Source organism: Anas acuta, chromosome 5 (assembly GCF_963932015.1).
Source record: "Anas acuta chromosome 5, bAnaAcu1.1, whole genome shotgun sequence".
Taxonomy (NCBI): Eukaryota; Metazoa; Chordata; class Aves; order Anseriformes; family Anatidae; genus Anas; species Anas acuta.
In genome coordinates, this window is record NC_088983.1 from 56,312,565 (window position 1) to 56,334,373 (window position 21,809).

General features: G+C 39.6%; 1 long non-coding RNA gene across 12 annotated transcripts in view; it reads right to left on the reverse strand.

Annotated features, from left to right (window-relative positions):
• Nucleotides 1–21,809, reverse strand: part of LOC137857869 (uncharacterized) — an 87,092-nt gene that overhangs the window by 47,895 nt on the left and 17,388 nt on the right. For 7 of the 12 annotated variants that reach the window (XR_011097307.1, XR_011097309.1, XR_011097312.1 and 4 more), the window contains 3 exons: nucleotides 20,538–20,692; nucleotides 16,405–16,559; nucleotides 10,167–10,266 (listed from right to left, as the gene is read on the reverse strand). This is a non-coding gene — a long non-coding RNA (uncharacterized lncRNA). Of the gene's footprint in view, nucleotides 1–6,064; nucleotides 6,205–10,166; nucleotides 10,267–16,404; nucleotides 16,560–20,537; nucleotides 20,693–21,809 lie in introns of those variants that run through there. The other 5 variants (XR_011097314.1, XR_011097311.1, XR_011097310.1 and 2 more) reach the window with 4 other exon arrangements.

Here is a 21,809-nt window from a genome sequence, read left to right on the forward strand (position 1 = left end):
TTTGCTATACTCCTACATTATGTAGGAAATGTTACAAGTGGTGGTGTTTTTTTGTGACTAGTGAGATATCAGATATCTTAAGGCTTTGCTCTTAAATGCATGATCATTTCATCTTTCATTAAGGAAGAGGAACATTGTTCCTACCCTAAAGGATGCAAAGGAATCCCTAAAACAGCCTCTGATGTCATATTATGTGACGTAACATCTTGAAAATTTGTAAAGAAAAGACTTGTCCATTGAGCCAATAAGGATCTATTGACAGGTAGTATTAAGACTAAAGTACTTAAAGCTTTTTATATGCCAAAATTCAGAAGGTAAATCACAAATAGCAATCTGAGTTAATACTAAGGAAAGAACAGGGAAAGGACAGTTTAGATAGTACTTAGGTAGGTTAAATATGTTCAACTCATGCTAACACATACAAAAATCTGAGCAAGATTGCTAAGATCCCAGAGCCCCTGGCAACTGCCTATCTCTGGAAATCTCTGGAGGACCGACAACATATCGGAAAGCTGCAGAAGGGAGAAAATGGTGATTATTCTTACAAAGGAACAAAACTAGAGCAGCTGGGAATCTGCAGGCCTGACGACATACTTATCAAAAAACACTGGCACATATAATTAAATAATCTATTTGTGAGCACTGAAAAGAAAATAGCTCCAGTAGTGGCAGTCAGTGTGAACCCCTGTTAAGAGCTAATAGTATCAAACTACTGTAATTTCCCCCTATAATATGGTATCAGGCTTTGTGGGTGTGCAGAGGAGAATATATCCCATAATTTTACCCTTGTAAAGCTTTTGATATTTTCTTACAATCACACTGACCAAGTACTAGATTAAAATGTAAGAGGTCAGGTATGAAACTGGTAAGAAAAGAGATTATTTACCAATGTTCATTGCAAATAGAAGCTAGGATACTGCCAGGGATGCTATGAGTATTTTACTATGGCTATAAGATCAGGAGTAGGCGGGCAGTAGTCAGGAGAGCGAGAGAATTAGGTTACTAATTGGTGAATGACATGAAGATAAAGGGGACAAGCAATACATCGGTGGATAGACTTGATTCTACCCAAATAAGATAACTGGTCTGTAAAGAAGAGGATGCTGCTCCGTAAGGACAAGCATAAGTTGCTACAAGTACACGGGAAGAATCAGCCCAGCAAACACCAGCCAGGGAGCTATGGGTTGGATGCAGGTTTGCATAAAGGGATGCAGTAAGGTCAGCCACAGTCAGCAGGTCATCCTCTGAAAATAATGAATGTCAGACTGGGACAGACAGTCTGCCTGTAGTCCATTGGGCACATGTTGGAAGTTTCATTTTCAGCCTACACAGATGGAGCACAATGCCAAATTTTGGTGTGCTGCTTTTCAAGAAAGAAGAGGAGTTATTGCAACTCAATGAAAATCCAGGCATGACATAGACTGCTTAGCCTGTAGATAAGAGTACAGAAGGCGGGCAGAATAGTAAATAAAAAGATATTGCAGAAAGGAAGGGCAGCCTAGTGTCAAGATATGTGATAAATAACATTGATGCAGATTAAATTTCATGATATAATATTTGAGAATTAAGAAAATAAGGAAAAAAGTCATGGTTGGGATGATAGAAGTTAAGAATGCCTGGCCTGGAGAGAGTTAATCATTGTAGATGAATAAGAATGAGCAGGAAGACATCTGTGAGGACTCATAAATATGAGTTGTCTGGCCTTGCATCGGGGTAGAAAGTATGCAATCCGTTGAGATCTTATTTAGCCCCACTTCTGTGGCATTTAAGATGTTTAAACAATAAAAAGAGAAGAGCAAGAACTCCACACTTCTGTATCTCTCGAGCTAGGGATGATACGATTCACTTTTCTACGCTCAGAGTTAGTAATGTTATTTAGTGTACATTCAGGCACTAGTAAGAAACAAAAGGGAAGAAACAAATACCATTAGGACATTTTTTTTGTGTGAGAAAGTGACACTGCTTCTGCTACAGTGGTAAGGCAGCACAAAAAGCCTACAGGATAGAAAACCTGCACATCAGTCTCCCGAATTCCTGGCTACTAGCCTAACAACTTGACTACCCTTCGAACGTGCCCTCCTTTGATTCTTTTCCAGAACTATCTTCCACAGAGCCAGGTCTGGCTGGCCATGACTCCACCCCTGTGTTTTGGTAGGTGGCTGTAAGCTGGAGTGGGGCTTCCTAGGGGGGGAGCCAACACCACTTCTGTGAGAGATAAGCTAAATCTGTTATCACTTGGGAAGCAAGGGGGAGGTATTGGCAATCTCCTGCAGTCACCTTTTAGGACAAACACAGCTGGAAAAGGTGTTTGAAGGCTTCTTTCCTTCCAGATACGAATTATTCACCGTGGGGCTTTACTGAATTCCTGAGGCTTTCACACCTCAGAACAGTGCCCGGGACAGGAAGCAGGCCTCCACCCAAGTCCCAGGCAGCAGAAGCAATGGTTTCTCATTTGTTCAGAGAACTAGTGCGCATGCAGTGAAGAGAAGAAAAAAAAAAAAAAAAAAAGGAAAATCAAGGAGGGAAGGCAGTCTTCAAAGCCACAGTGAGAGAGCAAGACAGACGAAAATGGTGACCCGAGAGAGGTAAAGCAGCAAGGTAGCAAGAAGTGGAAAGTCGATAGGAAGACAAACAATGTGTTTTTACTAAAGCTGTTAATTCACTCTTCACATCTCCCACTCAAGTCATCAATCACAACACAACCTAAATAGAGCTGAGAGCACAGCTGCCTGCCTGCCACTGTAAATGAACCTTCTGTGTATGGAGCACTGCTCCGGCAAGCTGGCGTCACAAGAGGAAAAAACCTCAGCTACAAAAATAAACAAATCAGGTACCACAACCGTCCTCCCTACATTTTTTTTCCAAAGAATATGTGCTACTAAGTTTTAACCCTTCATTGCTTGTTAACAAAGTTCACTAAGTTTCCTTTACTTAAAACGTGCAACTGGTGTCGTCCTGAAGTACTGAAACGGTTACTGGGTTTTACTGACCAGCACAAAGCTTTGCTCAGCACCAAATTCTTCCTCCATATCAGACAGGGCTGGTGGTAGAGGCGAAGGAAGAACAGAGGTGCAGAAAGAGGCAAGCTCTAACTCCCACCATCAGACCTGCCTAACAAATATCCATGGACCTAAGATGCTTGCAGACTCAGAAAACCCATGGTTTTGTCTCTGCTTCACTCTTCTTGTGGCATGCTGCAGTTGTGGCTTCCTGCCTTTTACTATAAGCCTTGCTTCAGAGATAAAGTGACCAGCAGATCTTCTGTGTTGTGTGGGGCACTGGGAGGCATGGACAAATGTTGGATGGAGCCTTTGAGTTGGACATGCACTTCGGCACTGCCTAAAATCATGGTTTTTTGGAGCTGGTGTTGAATTAATCCCCTCCAGCCTTGCGTTTCTACTGTTTAAACTCATAAGAAATCACCTTCTCATTTCTAAGTCAGAGAACATTTTCCTTTGTTCTGACAATATTTTTATTAAAAAATAAAATAAAATAAAAAATAAACAAAAAAGGTGAGCTGTTCTTTATCAAAATTCACAATGATAAACTTATTACTAGCTTATTATTCACTTAAGACTAAAAAGTCTTCCCACTTTTGGTTCATAACCTACAATAATCACTGATGTGCATTTTTCTGAATTATTCATGTTCTATCTGTGAGCCAAATGACAGCACAGTTAAGAAGCTACAATACAACTGAAGGAAAAATGGGAATGAAAGCTAAGAGGACCCCAGAAGATGCTACCACAACGGGATCGAAGATGGGGTGGGCACAGCTGTCAGTCTCTCTCCGTGACCAGGTCTGGAATTGCATTGTCAGTCACTGCTAGCATAAGCCAGTGATCAATGACTGCTCTGGCCAGCCAAGGAAGGGAAAGCCTGAGTTTTAGAGTCACCGAGTCGCAGGACTCCCCTGGGATGGTTCATTTTACTAATGGGGACTTGCAGCAAGTCCCCATCTACCACTTCCATGGACGTTTCTGGAGAAAACATTTCTATTATCTAGTTATTGTAAAGTCATCTATCTGCTAAGCAGAGAAGATACGTAGGCTTCTCTAACTAATCCCTTAAAAGTCCATAAATTCCTAGAGGGAAAAAAAATATAAATTCTTTTAGTATATTTTGATTAATTGCTATATATCAGAACACTGGAGAAATGTTCTCTCTTTAAATCAGCTGCTTTGAGCAAGTATTCTGATTGCAGAAACATTGCTTATAGAAGGATCCTGGAACAGAAAACTCGACAACAGCAGGTATTAAACAGAAAGCCAACTTAGACGTTATGGAAAGTTGCAGAAAGAGTCACCAAGAGTCAACACTTGCTGTTGCTTTGCTCTGCATATTTGACAACATCTGTGTATTGCAGAATCTTTGTTCATTTTTTAGGCACGTAGCAAATTACGGGAATTGTGTGTGTCTACAACAGCTAAAATTCCTGTTCACAAGTCAGGAGTGTTCAGGGTATATGAAAGAGGAATAAATACCTAGATGCATGAGAAGTCTTGCAAAGAGCAAACTGTTCTGTAAGGAACACTCACCAGCTTCTATGACACATATATTTTACATTTTTTCCAAGTCTGTTTTCTGCTGTGTCAGACTAGATTATATATATGTTATATGATGTTCAGTGTTTCACAGATTTTGATGATAAGGTACCAGGATCTACGACGAATCTGTGTTTTATGCCCGTGCGAGAACGCATGTGCTAAGAGATGCTGCCACTTAGAGCACGCTGGCTTGGCACTTCGGTTTCTGAATGAGATGTGCTGGTGCACTGACTTCAGCACGTCATGTGAGAGGAAACAGGAAAAACAGACTGCCTCCCCCAACATTTTGGGACTGTTATTGGGCCTCTTGTGATTCAGGAAAGCTTGGTTTTGTTCCTGGCTTAATGCCTGAGCAGCACTGCGCTCCAACACCGGCTGTTTTATCTACTCGTATGCAGGGAGGCGTCCCTCCCTGCATGTGTATATATACAAAGAAGGCCTTCAGCTGAACTGTAGGCTGCAAGAGCTACTAGAAGTAAAGGCAGCATGAATTAATGTGCCTTTGACCACATAAGAAAAGAGCTTGAGGAGGTGCTCTCTCTATAAGCTTTGTGAGCAGATAGCAACCTGTATTGCCACGTAAGAGGCTACTAAAGACAAGCAAGCATAGACTTTGAAGCAGAAATTACTGTTCAGAACATGATGCATTCCATTTGCTTTATGCCTTAAAATCATATTCAAACTATATATTTTTGAATAAGGGTGGATCATATCTAGTTTTCATTTTGTAAACTGTGCATGTTCTGTATCATTTATTTTTAGTTTTAAATGATGTAACTTCAATGTAGATTTGGGGGAATGTTTATACAACAGCATGCATTAAGTTTGAAAAAAAAGCTGGATCAAAATTAATTGCAAACCTCTTGTGAGAACAGACTAAATCAATGCATAAATACCTGTTCTAAACTTAAACAACATTTCAGGGAAAAGATAAGGAAATCACAACATATGATTTAAACAAGAAACAAAATCACAGAGGAAGAATAAAATAAGGCTTTTGTTGGCTACGAATACGGCTCAGACTGTCCTAGCAATACTATTTTACGACACAAGTGCAGTTAATCACATATTCCCAAATGTGAACGCCATCATTAGCAGTATGGTGGATACCACTGCAGATCTATTTAGTGCCATGCCAATTCTCAATAAACGTGTAGGTTAGCAAAACAATACAGATAACCTTCCCAGACAGTGTTGTGTTTCTTCTTTAACCCAGGAAATGCTACAGAACAGGTAAACCGCAGCATTTCTCAATTTATACGAGACCACACAGTCACTTATTTTAGAGGATGCTGCGCAAGCTATGATCTTAGAAACTCACCTAAAAGCTTTCCAAGTTCCAACACTATTGAAAGAAAAATGGTAGACAGAGAAGACTGGTGAGAACAAAACAGCTAAATTTCTGGGAGGCAGATATTGTTAAAAGGATAAAATACTGAGTCCACTGAAGTCAGTGTTAATAAAAGAGATGGTACAGCATCTAATCACATCTGTAATTAGGAGGTTACTTCTCCTACCTCTAAGAATCCTGGAATGGGTTGTTAACAAAGAACGTATTGGATCCAAATTAACTTTAAAACTCCACTAACTTTCCTGAGGCTAACCTCAGGCCTTTCTGTTCCTGTTATGTCACACAGCTTGCTTTGGCTAATCTCAGTTCTGTGGGATTAATCAGAAATAGGCATTTCCTGCCATGTTTTTGTTTGTTTTGCTTTTCCTGCAGGTGATTAGAGTATCTTTGTAACTGCTTGCATTATGGATTAAAACCCACCTGTGGGTGGGCTGAAGTAATCACTTTCTGCTGAATGTTTATTAAAGCAGTAATTGCTTTCATTTCCCCATATACACGGTGCACACGCTATCTACTGTATAAAATTTGGTTAAAATAAGAAAGAAATAAAACCATAAACCTTTATAGGCACAGAAAGCCTCACTTAGTCTTGAGCTCAATTCTACATGGCAGCTGTACATGGAAAAGTTGCTATTGAAGTGGCTTACATCAGTGAATAAGTGTAAGTCCTTTCAATATCTTTTCCCAGTACTTTACTTCAGTGTCATTTGGGATGTCGAGGGAGCTGCATTTGCACAAATGTTGGATTCATCTGATTAAATATTGTCCTTAGGCAAGAACCTATATTAAGCCGCAAACTTGCCATGTTTGGGAAAAATACCCTTTGGGGGAAAAAAAAAAAAAAAAAAAAAAAAAAAAACTTCAGGAGTGAAAGTCTCCCTTCTGTATGTTGATGCAAAACTTTTTGATTGATGAAACCTGTCCAGAGCTCCGTAGCGCCTGCACTTCATCTCCCTCTGTCCAAGTGATCCTGCATCTCAAATAGCCACTTTTACTGCAGCCTGCTGCCCTCCGTGTCAGAGATGTTATCTGGCTTTCAGAGGAATGCCAAATTCTTTGAGTGCGTGTAGATCTATACTCCCACAAAATCCTATGCTGATCAGAGCAAGTACATCACGTTGTGCAGTTTGTGCCACTAGAAGTTAGATGCATTACAACAGCCAAGTACTAAAGAGCCTGCTCCATTCCCCTGGTCTGATTACGCCCCTCAATGCTGAATGTTTTTGTGCGCTGAGCTCCCTCATTCAATCAGTGGTAATATAACTGCCAATGCTCCTGGCTGGTTTTAACAATGGAACAGGTTTGTAGTCACACCATTAACTAAACTGTACTAGATTTACCTTGAAATAGATTTTAAATCACTGGAGCACTCACGAGTCAACATGAGAGGTAACGTAGAAATATTCTCCCCAGAAAATAGAGGGAGAATGAAAGAGACAGTTACTGAAAGGCAAGGATTTCTAATCTATCTTTAAACTAAAAAGTGCATTAGTCTCATTAGTCTCAAATAGAAATATGCACATTCTTGACTTACACAACAATATCCCCTCCAGAGAATTGCTCACACAGTGTGTGCGTGTCTGTATACGAGTAAATGTAGTAGCTATACAACAGTAGCTACAAATTAAGGAAGTGATGATAAGCGATGACTACAGTAGTATTTAAGCTAAATGGCATATTTGGAAACCACTCAAACCAGGCATATTCATTAAATCCAACTTCATTGTCCATTAGAAATACTTAAGTCTCAATCAAGTGATTTTAAGTGGTTTAAAAAAAAATGATAGTTGTCAATGTCTGAAATAACTGGGTTTTTATACAGTCCTCAATGGTATGGTTACAGTCAGTAAATACCTGCAAGTTAGATTACAAAACATCTGGTCTCAACTCAGGGAGAGCTGTCAAAAGGAAGTAAGTGCAGTAGACACTTGTTTCAGTAGACAAACAATCAAGCTATTGCCTGCCTTTGTTTCAGATGTTACTGCTTTTTCTGATCAGCTTCTTGCTCATTTTGAGAGCCCTTATATCCAGGTATTACTAAGGAGTTGTCTTATGTTTTTTACCATTGACTGGTCTTTCTCTAGAGAAAGACTTAGCCACCAACCACTAGAGAGGACTGGGGATTATGCTCTGGATAATACTTACCATTCCACACAAGTTGGGGAAGAACCCCCCAAAAAAACCCTGCTTGTGATGCAGCCAGCTCCCCAGCCCATCTGGAGTTGCCATTCACAACACCCGTGGTTAACGCTGCCTTCCCAAGTGTCTTGAAAATTACTCGAAATTAAATTAAACTGTAAAGCTCAAATACAACATTTTGATTTGATTTGCCAAATTAGTCTTTCTAATGAGGCAATTAAATTTCTTGCTCATGCTAATTCTTGAAGAGCCAAGAACCACTGTTTCCCAAAATAGGCTTAGGAAAAATTGGAATTCATCTTGCTTTTTTGGAAATGAACGTGGCTGGCATGGCATTGGCATCATCATTCTAAAAATGCAGTCTGTACATAAGCAGCTAACCAAGACATTTTCTCCCACATGAAATACCAATGTTTGGTTTGGAATCAATTTCACAACATGCTTGTGAATGCAGACCATACATCGATGCCAACGCATAGCATGAATTCATCTCTGTGTGCTATTAGGAAAGCAGAGTATAATTTTACACAAAAGGTGTCTACATCTGTTACTGTTCATATGCACTTTCTCCCTTTCCCATTCAAAATAAGAATAGCAACACAAAGATTTGGGAAGCTTTCAAGAATTGCTTTGAATTACACAAGAAGGAAAGTTTCAGCAAATCTGGAGATTTGCCATGGACATTTGCACATTGATTCCATCAAATTTAAATTGGTTTCATAGCAATTTACCAACATGTTACATGCACCAATTGAAAGCCTGCTCTATTTTTAGGAGCAGACCCATGGTCCCTGTACAAACCTGGTGAGGACAAAACCTCCCAGGGACAACCTGGAGATGCCCTCTGAGAGGTGTCAAGGGCCCTCTGCTTCCCCAGATTCCTTACACAACAGGAACTGTTTTAGGCCATACACAGTAGAGAAGTGGCAGACCTTTTGCTAAAATCATCCTTTTCTTTCCCAGTGGAGGGCAACACTTCCCTAGTGATTTCGTCAGTACAACTGTAAGGAGCACAAAACTAACTAGAGGGAACTCCTTGAAGAGAGACACCATTCTAAGAAAGAAATGTTACCATCAGTTTCCTGGTAGTTTGCAATATAAATTGTCCTCTGTCTGGGGGAGTGTAAGGGGATGTAATTATGAAAAAGACAAAAATAAACAGTCACTCTGCGTAGTATACATTTGTGTGCACACATACCTGCAAAATATTAACTGTGTTTTAGCCAAAATATTCATTCAGACTTTCCCTTGCATTTACAAAAGGGTGACTGTTCCTTGCCTCTAAGCAACAAGCGTTGCTTCTGACTCTACTTCCTTCAAACTACTAGTTTTTTTCTGAAGCCCAGTTATGTGAAAGCAGCATTCCAGAAGTGGACTCAGCAGTCACCAAAAAAAAAAAAAAAAATCTCTCTTGATCCAGTATTAAAACAAATGAAATGCATGTCAGTATTTTCCCCAGAATGCTATATTCTTCTGTTGGTACTAACATTCTCATTTCTACAACTACTTTTTGTTCACGATGCCAAGCGGCTTAAATAATTTGGCTAAATTTTCAGCTAATTTTTCCTGATGTCATAAATGTTTACCTCAAATGCAAATGCTCCTTACTCATTCCTTGGCACACTGATAGACTTCCCTGAGCACTTTTTCACTTAGGGGAATTTTATGGATTGTCCCACCGTGACATACTCAAAAATAAAATAAAATAAATCAGGTTCTAGTACATCTTAATGGAAATAAACTTCATTTTTAAGTATGTGTTTTACACTAACAAAAAAAAAATACCACAAAACCAAAATGTGAGGTACCCACTATTACAGCCCTATTTTCCTCAGTTGAGCTATTCCCAATTTACGGGGTACCATGAGACGAATACCAAAATTAGCCCCAACAATCCTGAAGAGCCTTTGAACTTTCTGTTTTTAAAATCGGCTTGAATAGATACTTCCTTAAAAATGTCTGGAAGCGCTACAGCACTTCGTGCTGGCTTGGCGCAAAGCCAAGCAGCAACCTTGCCTTCTATTTAGGTTGCATGCCTAAGAGCAATGTTACTTTTCACAACCAACAATTTCACAGGCGCCCATCACTGGAGAGCTGGAGCAAAGTGGCTCTCTAGAAAGAGGACTCACCCAGCCTGCGCGGGGTTTGTGGCTGTTGATTCGTCGGAGGCAAGGAGCTGAGTTTTGTGAGAGTCCAAGCTTAGCAGAAGCCTTCCATTTGTTTAGTTTGCTGTTAGCAGGAAAAAGAAAAAAAAAAAAAAAGGTGAGGAGGGAGTAAAAGCCAGGCAATGTTACTACTACCAGTACTATAATAGAAAAAAGAAATCAATAGCATTACAGCATACGCAATCTATATTCGTTCTACTGAATGGCAATATATATAATAAATATAAATAATATAAATAATATGTTTATTTATATACATGTATATGAATAGAAATAGAAATAATAAATAGAAATAATAAACTAGTGACTGCAAAGCTTTTCAGAACGCTGAATTTGACATTCCCAGTCACGCTGTTCATAAAGTGGCCTGTTGTCACCATTTTTAGTTGTATGCATGGACAGAATTGAGCTAAAATATAATGGTGTAACCTCACTGACTTCAAGAACCTATGCTTACATGTACTAAGAATGTGACCCAATGTTTATTTGTTTTTCAGACCACAAAAGCAGTACTCCATGATCTACCAATGTATTTCAGTAAAACTAACCAGTGGAGGCTCCTTTTGCTCTAACACACATACTTTCATGTTTCCCATAGATCTGATGCTTTTTCAGGCTTTCACTAAACCAAAAACACATCTGAATTTCCAAACATCTCCTGACTTCATTGAGTTTGTTCCCATTACTTCATTTTTTCTGTTGCACATACATCAGCTAATGTTAAACAATGAAGACAACCAAAGCAAAGTCTTGCTCTCAGGTTATTAAATGACCATTTATCTTTTCCTCTCATTTTGAAGTTCTCCACATAGCTATGGAGTTGGCTTAAATCTGGACATTACACAGTTTGAAATACAGATGTGAAAGCTGGAACAGAAAACATGGCTGAAATGGTAACCAAGATGGTGTAGCAAATGAAAAGACATGTTTGCATAATATCATGGCAGCCTCTCTGAAAGGCAAACCATGTAACTTGCCAGAGCAAACAGATGGTTACACAGCATGTGAAAATATATTTCTTTTGCACAAATTCAGCTGAAGGAACATAAAATAATGAGCTCAGAGTTAAAGAACAGATAATGAATGAAAGGTAAACAATGAACAGGAAAATGGGATTAGTCATCTTTAATTTATTTCATTTGCTCCAATATTTTTGTTACCTAAATTGATGACAAAAAATACTCTTAACTGTAGGCGAGAGACACTTGAATCCACTGTGTGTGCCTGCTTCTGTTGTGGTAAGCTTTTAGCTGCACCTCCCAACACATGCTTTCAAGCACTTGAGCAATTCTTACAGTGCTATCTTAGTTTTTCTGCAGTAAAACCATGGGTTTGAAGAAAGAGCACATGCAAAGACAGTGTGTTGTAATTTTAATGTCAAATATGTTTTAATAATATTTTATATGGTCAAAAACAAAGTTTTATGGCCACCTATGATATTTGATACCCCATTCTGCATTTCTCTCCATTTGTTTATGTAACACGGCTGCAAGTTGCTGAACAGGAATAGCTGCATTTCAGTGATGGATGGAGTAAGCCTATAAGCACAGATTGGGGAATTTGGGGTGAGAGAGAAAGGGAGAGGGCATATGTGAAGGACAGAAAGAGCAAGAGGGCTTAAAGACCTTAAGTGAGGATGAATTCTTGTCTCCACTGAAGATTACAGGAGTTTAATCAATTATTTCAGGAGGACTGGTAAGGTAATTTTGGCTAAAGTGGACTTGGATCTTGTGTAATGAACTCACATGAATGAATTCGTATACACATATTACTTCACATACTGGTAATGAGCAGTATTTTCATGAAATTTCCTTTGTACTTGGACGTCTTTATCAAATCACACAGATTATTGAATTATAAGGCTTATTCCCATAAAAAAGTAGGTAAATCATGATCTTAATCTCTTGCACAATTCACTAGTTATAGCACGCAAAAGGTGGTAGACAACTGAAGGAAATAATGAGCTTTTGTGATAAAAGCAAAATAACTTACTCCTTCCTTCATTAAAAGTTTAATGACCATTCCAGAAACAAATTGTTGTGATTGAATAGTTAGCTCTTCAAATGATTTCCACAATATCAATGAAATTACAATAAAATGGTTAATTCTTTTATATGTATGTCTGTATGGTTCAAGAATGAAAGATACGCTAACACAGAGGGTCTAAGAATACGGAGCAAGACTCAGGTTAGTTAGTTATAAAGACTACGAAGCTCCTTTTAACTAAAAAACACCAAAATTCTCTATATTGTTTACAGGGAATAACTGTATACATGTAATGGTCATAGAAGGTCTGGGCATAATGCTAAGTTTAATCATGCAGAGTCACTGGTCACACAGTGAATGTCTTAACACCTTCCCCTTGAACTGCACAACACATATGGACAGTAAACTTCTTTAAATGGCTTCCTTATAATACTCAATTCACAAACCTATCCAAAGACAGTCATTCAGAAGCTATAAACTTGATCTCTGGGATAAAGAAGATATATTATTCTAGCTTTTCATGTAAAGGAAGAACAAATAAAATATTGAGGTTTTTCCTGAAGAGAAATTTACCAGACAGAATACTTGTACATGTTCAAATCTTTTCTTTGGACTACTTTCCATTGAGCTCTTGCAGCACCTCCTGAAGTCTGCCTGAATCCCATTTCTGTACTCTGTGCCAAACGTCTCCACAGCCTACACTTTACATTATGATAGGATTTCTGTGATGCAAACTGCATGTCGAGTGACTAAAATGTGACATGAAAGATGTGCTTCTTCCAGTGAACCCAGCCCCTGCAGCAGGAGTGAAATGAGGCACTGTGAAGGTATCATAACTGAGACTAACACAGATTAATGAGAAGCAGATCTAAAAAGAAAGAATTGGCTTAGTCTGACAAACCAGAGTTTATAGAGCTAGCCTAACAGAAAGTAAGTGCTGCAATCTATTTCCAGTAGCAAATCCAAAATTTCACCTAAATAATTTTTAACACCTCCCCTCCAGCCCCATTTCATTTTCCACGAGAAAGGCAATAGCCCCCAGCTCACTCCAAACGGCAAAGTTGTTCCCACTTGGAAATTCAGCTTGAGGGTTCCTCCAAGCACAGAAAGTGTCTGACATAAAGCTGTCAGCATTTGTTTGAGTTGATGAGCTGAGCTGTCACAGTGTTTAGACATAAAGCTGAAAAGGAACAAGGCAGGATGTGGTAGTGGTTATTCACTAGGTGGCACTTTGCTCTATGAGGTTCCAGTCTGGCAAGAAGCCCCGGATCAGTCAGATCCCAGACAATAGATATATTGTCCAAAGGTTCAAAAATGAAATAGTGTTATTTTTCTGATGCTCTTCACTTGCAGAACATAAACATATGGTTGAGTTCAGCTGGACAAAAATAGAGAAGCAAGTAGGCCATCTGCATAGAGCAGCCTGCACGACTGACCCAGTCGCTGCCAATTTGCTGCTGTCAAAGAAAAAGAGGCCCTGTGCCTCTCTTCACCCTAAGGTACAGGCTGGTGCTGGAATCCAGCAAACATCGTAGTGAGGCCTTGTGCTGAGTGTTTTGACCAATTTGGGGTCAACTTCCCTCTACTTAACCAAAATTATCTTCAGTGTTTAATTTGGATGAAGAACTCTTCTCTGCATGCTTCATGCACACCTCTTCTGTCAGCTGCTATTTCTGAGAGAGCAGACACTTTCCAGGAATGCAGAAATAGATTTTTGAATGCATTTAAAAGATGGAGAAGGAGAAAATTCAACCGAGTTTACGGTTCATCTGACACTGTTGTTAGAAATTCAAAGAAAACTCAGTAGGAAACCATGGCCTCCTGAAAACACTTTATCAGGAATTAGACAACACGATAGTTACCTTGCTTTAAAGGAAATTTCTCCAAAGGGTTAATTGTGGACCCAGAAAAAGACTAACAAAACAAAACAAACATGTGGAAGGCATCAAGCTTAAATTTTCAACATGAGCAACACTAATAGACCTTTTCTGTAGCCAGGCACAACCCCTGTAATTCTACAAATTAGACTGAGCCCCTGGGAACTATGTGCCTGCAGCTGCTACACAGATGTGCAGATAGAAAATGAAGCAGAATCTTCCAAATAAGTCTGAATGGTTCTGAAGCTAATAAAATTACCACTTGATCCAGTGTTAACTGATTACTTATAAAAAAGCCATACATTTCATCTTAGAGCAAAATACATTCAGAGCTGAAAAGTATCCTCCCATGGATGGGTGAAAAAATTAATTCTCTCACTTTGGAGTGATTCCCATCTTGTAAATATTAATTTACTGTCAAACCTCTCTTTGGGCAGTAAGAGAAGTTGTTCTTGGTGCCTCTTTGGGAGTAAGAGCTCTTCCTCAAGATGCTGGTTAGTATTTGTGAAAAACAACGAATACACATATTCCCCTGAAAATATTTATCCAAAATTCAAACACAAACCTAGCTTCTTGTGAAAGATGAAAAAATAGCCCCAGAAAACTTATATTGCTGGCTGACAGTCAAGATCATCTAAGAACCAAATGGCACACACTGACTTCCTGCTTTCCTTTCCTGATTCTTATCTGGTTTTCTTAGTTACTGACCTCCCCATTAATGCATGATGAAGCTTGGATTCTGCAACACGTGCAGAAGCAGAGCTTTGAAAAGAGCTCAGAAAAGCTAGCTGTCCAAACTCAACTTCACTGCAACAAGCACTGAGGGTCAACCCCCACTTCAGGGATGGTTAAATGACTAAATGAACTTTCAAAAATCTGGCCTTGAGCACTTTTTGGCACTTTTGATAACCACAGCTCTAAGATCTAAAGAATTTGAGTGTGGCAGGTTTGCTTGGCATGGAGCCCACATGGATCCAAGAAAACGCTCTAACAAAATGACTTCACAGTGTTATATGAACTTGACCAATTGAAAACTGCACATAAGTCACAAATGTTCAGGCACAGATGTGACCTTCAACTATCTTTAAAAAAAAAACAAAACAAAACAAAAAAAAAACCAACAACAATTAACAGGAATAGTGACAGCACACCCAACACTTCAGAACACCACTTCTTTATGTGGGCATCTCCATTCATAGGGAGGTTCAAAACAGCCAAAGTGGACAGAATTCCCCTGCACTCAGGAAGAAAGAATCAAAAATGAACAAAGTGAGGATGAATACAGAGAGTGACATGAGAAAGGAAAAGAAACAGAGGAGGGGGAAAAAAAAAAAGGGTTGAGAATGGTGGAAAACAGATGACAGTTGAGCATGGATGTCACTGATGTGACGAGTTCACAGGCGGGGGGGGGACAGAGATTTTTTACTCATTGGAAACCACAGGAAAATGGGCAGATCAAAAAGGTACCAGTGATAGCTGAGAGAGAAATGACTTCACTAAGCATTTCCCCCACCTCTCACCTTACTGCAGAACTGAAACTCATTTTAATCAAAACGGCTTTTTATATGCTCTTCTTGGCACCTGATCAAAGTGTTGCCTCCTTAGTCAATATATTTCTTAAAGTCCCCAAATGTGTCTGAAACATGTCCTTTTGCTATAACCCTAACGGCCTACAATCACTTCAAGCTGTGGTCTCTTCAACTAGGGTAAACAATGTTGTGCCAAAGTTTGGCTGATGAAAACCTCCAGAAACATACCAGGAGCTTAAAAGGGAGACATTGTAATTTTGTAGAGAGCACTCCTCCCTGTGAATTACTGCTCTGCTTGTGTCCCACCATGCCATTAGGAGACACAAGTCTGATATCAGCGGTAGCTAACCTAGAGCCTGTTTATGACGTACTGTATTTGCTAAGGCATCACCACACCAACATAACTACTCCCTTTCTACTCTTTAACTACTATAAATCTCTCAAAGATTTGCATAATGTACCACAAAGGTTTCAGAGACCACGGCAATCTTTCAGAGAAGCGAGCAGCTCATAGTGTCCTTGCCCAGCTCCCAGGACAGACATTGCTAACATCTTTTCTTAGGTTGAATTCTTCCTACATAGCTTCCTTGGAGTGCAGGGTATTTGCATTCACTTCCAGTCCAAAGTTGCTTATGTGGACTAGTGGGTCAGCTGCCATTTTCCACCCTCAAGGACAAGTGACTGAGAAGGCGTATCCAGAAAATGAAAAAAAAAAAAAAAAGTCATTTTTAAGACTGTTTCTGGATAAATACGTGATGGTATTTTTAAGGCTGCTTTACTGAGGACTTCACATTACAGACTGACACCTACCTCATGGGACACACGCATAGATGAAGCTCAAAGCAGCAATATCACAGGGAGACGATCCCATTCCTAGCCCCAGCCTCGCAGACCACTCCCTGCATGCAGCTGATGTTGTGCACCCTCCACCAGAGACGCAGGTCAGGATGGCTCTCCTGTCACATCTGTCAACACACACGGAAGGAAGAGACAGTCTGTGTCTGGGTGTCAGTCATGTTTGCTCTGTTTCCACCCTGCAGGGACCGTGCTCACTGGGGGAGTTATGCATACACACGATACCAGAATGAGCAGAGGGGCTGCTACTTCTCTACATGCTACATTAAAGAAGCAAAAGGAGGAAGCTACAGCTTTACTCGCCTTTTGGCACTGGCTGTTTTTTACATGAGAATAACTGGAAGGCTGGATGAACTAGGGAATTGGCAATAAGAGATAAAATACTTTTTAGACAGCCCATGTGCTTCTGATCAGACTGCCCTTGATAGCAGTCCAGGGCTGTCACTGTTGCAGAACAAGACTGCCTGCTTTGCTTTTGTTTATTATTGGGAACAAGGAGGCAGCTAATGGCCCCAGCCAGAAGTCAGGACCGTACTGTGCTGTTGAGAATGGTTCAGTAAAACTGTAAGTAATAATGTTTGTTCTTGAATGCTTGCATGTGAGACAGGCAGTGGAAGAAAGGAAATTATATCTTTGTTTTGCTATAGCAACTGATGCACTGGGATGTTTATGCAGGGTCACATAGGAAACCTGCAGCAAAGCCAGAATTTGAACCTACATCTTCTGCATGTAATTACAGCACTGGCCCAACAGGTCCTTCCTTCCTCTCAAACATTTGCTGTCTGACTTCTTGCTAAAGGCTTGAACCCAAGAAAATCAGCATGGAAAACAAGCTTTACACAGTTGCATGGAGAAAACAACTCCATCAGCAGTCAGCAGACAAAAATTTCAACCAGGCCCACAGATCAGGACAGAGCAGTTGTTCCACTGGCAATTGCAGTCAGACACCACCTAGCTCTATTTATAAGGCTCCTCATTACATATTCTAGGTGGCAACTTTCTGAGACAAGTTTGGAAGCCATCCATGGGACAAAATGGCAAAGCTTGTTTTCCTGCTGTGGAGGTGTGAACAGTGGCAGGAGATGCAAATCCAGACCTGCCGTACCAGCAGAAAGAGCTGGACATATCTTAGCATATTGTTCAGCATCTCCTGATGGTTCATTGCTTGCTGCTGATACCTCTGTTTTTGTCACGGAGCCCTAAATAAGGGCTTAGGACCCGAGTAATCAGAATGTGTTTCTTCTTTCCCAAATGCCATGACAATTGCATTCCTTTGGGGGAAGGTTTGCAGATGCAGCACTGTCAGAGCTCATGTCTTCAGGCTGATGTTGAGCCTGTACAGAGCAGGTTGCACTTCACAGAACAAGCACAGTAACAGAAAAGACAAAGAGCAGAAGGGGAAAAGCAAGAAAAATGATAGCATCAGATACCGTGAAATCAATAGCCTTAATTCACTTCTCGGAAGTTATGGAAACAGAACACATCAATAAGAGTCCCTCTTACTTCATTTGTTCACAGATTTCAGTGAGGAGTAGTGTGCTGGCTGATTGATAGCACAAATCCTAGTACTAACCATGGAATAGCATAGCAAATTCTACTTCAGAAATTAAAGTGCATCTCACACTTTTTCCCCCTACTTAGTTATTGCTGTGTATCTCTAAAATTCAAGACTTTCAATTTACAAAAAAAAAAAAATCTATTTCAGGAAAAAATGACCTACTTCTGGATTGAGCCCAAACCATTTTTTCTTTTTCTCTTTCTTTTTCTTTGAAACTTCCCAGAAATCTGGTGAAGTACATGCATATTGTGAAGGAGCATTTATTTTCTGAAACAAAATCATTACTGTACATGCAGCTTTTTTGCCTGCAGGCCTAGAAAAATGGATGCTTTAATAAAATGGGATTTCAGAGCTGCTCAGTGACTTTTAGAGGTTTCCAAACCCCTTGTTCCTTTTCTGCTTCATCTCAAACCCTTGGCCCAGCCCAGGCCTTGGACTTCCACGCTCTTGTCTTTCAGACAACCCTGGAGATGCAGCTTCTGCAGCTTGGAGAAGGGCACCATTCAGAGTGACCTGGTACTGGAGAAGCCAGACATACAAAGGGAACCAAGCCAGAGTCCATTAGAAACCTGCCTGACAGGCAGAGTTTCACTGGAGTTGTGTAGCTGCTTTGACGTTAACTTGCCAAAGTCTTTCATTGTGGAAGAGCTGCTTTAAATGTAAGTATGGGTTCTAGGAGAAAACTAGGACTAGAAACAGAAGGATATACTTTAAGAGACTTTGAAAGAAACAATTTGTTCTAAGGAAATTAGCCTACTTCAAACAAACAAGTAAACAAACTTAATTTCTTCCAAAGCCTATCTTACTACAGAAAGTCACCAAACACACAGCAGTCCACACTCTTGTTTTCTCAACAGAGATTGTAAATAAGACAAATGATAAAAGGTGCTGTTGATCTGTTTTGGTGGCCTGCCCACTACCACAAATTTCAAAAGCTGTTACGTAAGGCCAAATCCCAAAAAAGATATGTGAGAAAGTCGGTGGATTCACTGGATTTCTGAACAGTCTCCTGGAATTTTGTAAGGTGACTCAAGAAATCAAATGGTTAAAAGATGGCAGAAAGGTTGACTGGAACAAAAAGCTGCATTATATGACAAACTATGTAGACCTACCAGATAGAAATTCATATAAAACAGGGGAATAATATAGTTAACCAAAATCAAAACTTATAAACGCAATGGTACTTGAGTTGGTGGACCCACCAGGTGTTCTCAGGAAGGGAAAGCAGAGGGTGTTTGAGCACAGATAGATACATTCCTGTACTACTTGCAAAGTTTTACCTAAAATACTGAATCATTTAGGAGCTTTCAGATACCCTTTTAAAATGTCTTTTCTTCAGCTATTTTTGACTTACCATACTCATTAACTGAAGCTGGAAAAGCAGGCATATTAAAACAGACCCCTTAGGCTATAGTAAGGAATGTTCTCTTCACTTCCACCACTGGCTTAACTCCACCCACCACAAAAACTATAGTGGAAGAACTAGAGTAAAGAAAGCATCAATGATCTTGTGCACGTGAAAGGCACCTTAATCAAGGTATGTAGAGATCTGCTGCCTAAGGTTGGAGAGACCAGTAGTGAAATGTTACTATTCAGAGAGTGATTTTTACCATCTACTCATGCAATAAGGCACCAATACTCAACGTGAGAAGGCAAAGCAAAACCTTTTGTTAAATTTCAGGGGTTAAAATGGGAGAAAAAATAAACAAGATTTTTCCATTACTACAAAACACTGATTTTATAACCTGTCCTCATAATTATAATGAGTTAGCTGATTGGCATAAAATCGTTATTAAGTCAAGTAAAGTTTGTAACTGTCCAAAACATTTGCCATAGTAATAATCAGAGTTTTATAGAACAGGCTGTATTACTACTCAGTAATTGTCCTCTTTATTGCAAATATAAAAGAAAAGTACCAGAATTACTATTAGATCTGAGAAAAAGCCTGTTAAAACATGAACTTCTGGAACTACATGTTTCAAAGTCAAAAATACCAGCTGGGTGGCTATAAATACAGGACACAATCTAATTAAGTCTAATCCTTAGATCTAGTAAAAGTAGGCCCTAAAAATCTGGAACCTCACCTGAATAATAAAGGAGATTAGGATTTGATCCCATGTCCCTGATGTTAATTTGTCAACCTATATTGTCTGGCAGTAAACAATTAAGGGCCAATCCTGAGAGTCTGTTAGAAGCTGAGGGTACTTAATGCCAGGCAAAGATAAAGAAAGAATATTGCCTCCTGTTTACACTGGGCATGAGCTTTATATAATTATCCTACCAGTTAGGATTAACTGGGCAATTATTCTAGCAAACAATAAGACATTGATGACAGTAGAACAAAAGCATCTCAGACCAGCTCCTTTGTTAGCACTGCTGCCAGCCAGAGCCCCACTGAATCGTGTCGGTCCTGGCTGCCGGCCCAGTGCTATCAGTCCACAAACAAGGGCTGCACAGTTATAGGGGCTGCAGCAAAGGAAACAGTTTTCCTAACCTGTCAGCATTTAAGAACTCAAACATTTTTCCTTACCACATAAGGAGCTGAAAATTTGGAGGGAAAAACGTCCACAGACTAATCATATCCAGCAGATGGGCTTGAGAGAACAGTTTTGCTTTCCACACTTTTGAAGTATTTTCCTTCAGATTTTGGACCTCCTTCCCATGATTGAAAGCTGCATTTCAGCACTGAATTTGGGAAGGTTAAAAAAAAAAAAAAAAAAAAAAAAAAAAGAAGAGAGAGAGAGGAGAGAGAGAGATAAAACATCAGGATGGGAATATCAAAGGGCTTTTTTTATTATTATTATTTTAAACCCCCAAAAACTCTAAACAGGAGATTCAGCTAGCTCAATCTTTCTTGGCAACGATTCCAGTTCAGCAAACAGACTCATTTAGTCAGAAGACTTCTGCCCAGCAGTAGTCAGTGGTACATAAAAGATAAAAGAATTCCCATAACTCTATTTCTATTACAGAGGGCTCTGTTCAGGCCTGGAGTGGCAGGGACCATCCTCTGGTGGTATTTCCATGCTCCATGCTGTAACAGGCCTAAACAAATTCCAAGACTCCAGAAGCTTAGACCTAATTGGTAATTTGGCCAATTATATCTAGCCATAATGTTTTCTCTCCTGTACAAAGTGAAAATTCTCTTCCCATTTCTGGGACACATCAGAAGATGATTGTGTCTGTGGAACACTTCAGCTCATGCTAAAGCTTAAAATAGCTACAATCTTAAATACTACAAAACCTGAATGTTTAGATGGAGATTCAAAACCTATGGCAAAACTGACCTTTAAAATCCCTAGCGTTCAAGTATTTCAACCATTCTGTCACTATAGCAATATCTAGCACCACCATCTTTAAGGAGACCACAGCTGAGAATATCTCTTAGTTATTCAAATTCCAGATTTTCCAAGATTTACCTTACCACTTTGTAAGAGCTGGTCCTCTGCACTTGTGACAGACGTTTATTTCATCCTGGATGCTCACTACCTTACCAAGGCTTAGGTAAAAGCTCCAGACAAAATGCACCTCAACCATATTGAAAAAGGGACAAACTCTGAGCCTAAGTAGCTCTTGGTCATGAACAAAGTTGTAACTTCTTCTATGACTACTAGTAGCTTTTACTCCTCATGTTTCATTCTGGAGACCAATAGTCACAAAATCAGCTACAAATATGCACTAAATAAATAAAAGTTCCCTTCACTTTAATCTATATACATAGACATTTTTCCAGAACTTGAAGGCTGTGGTATTTCTTTTCCCCTTTTGTCTTTTTTTTTGTTCAAAGTTTGGTGGGGATTTATTA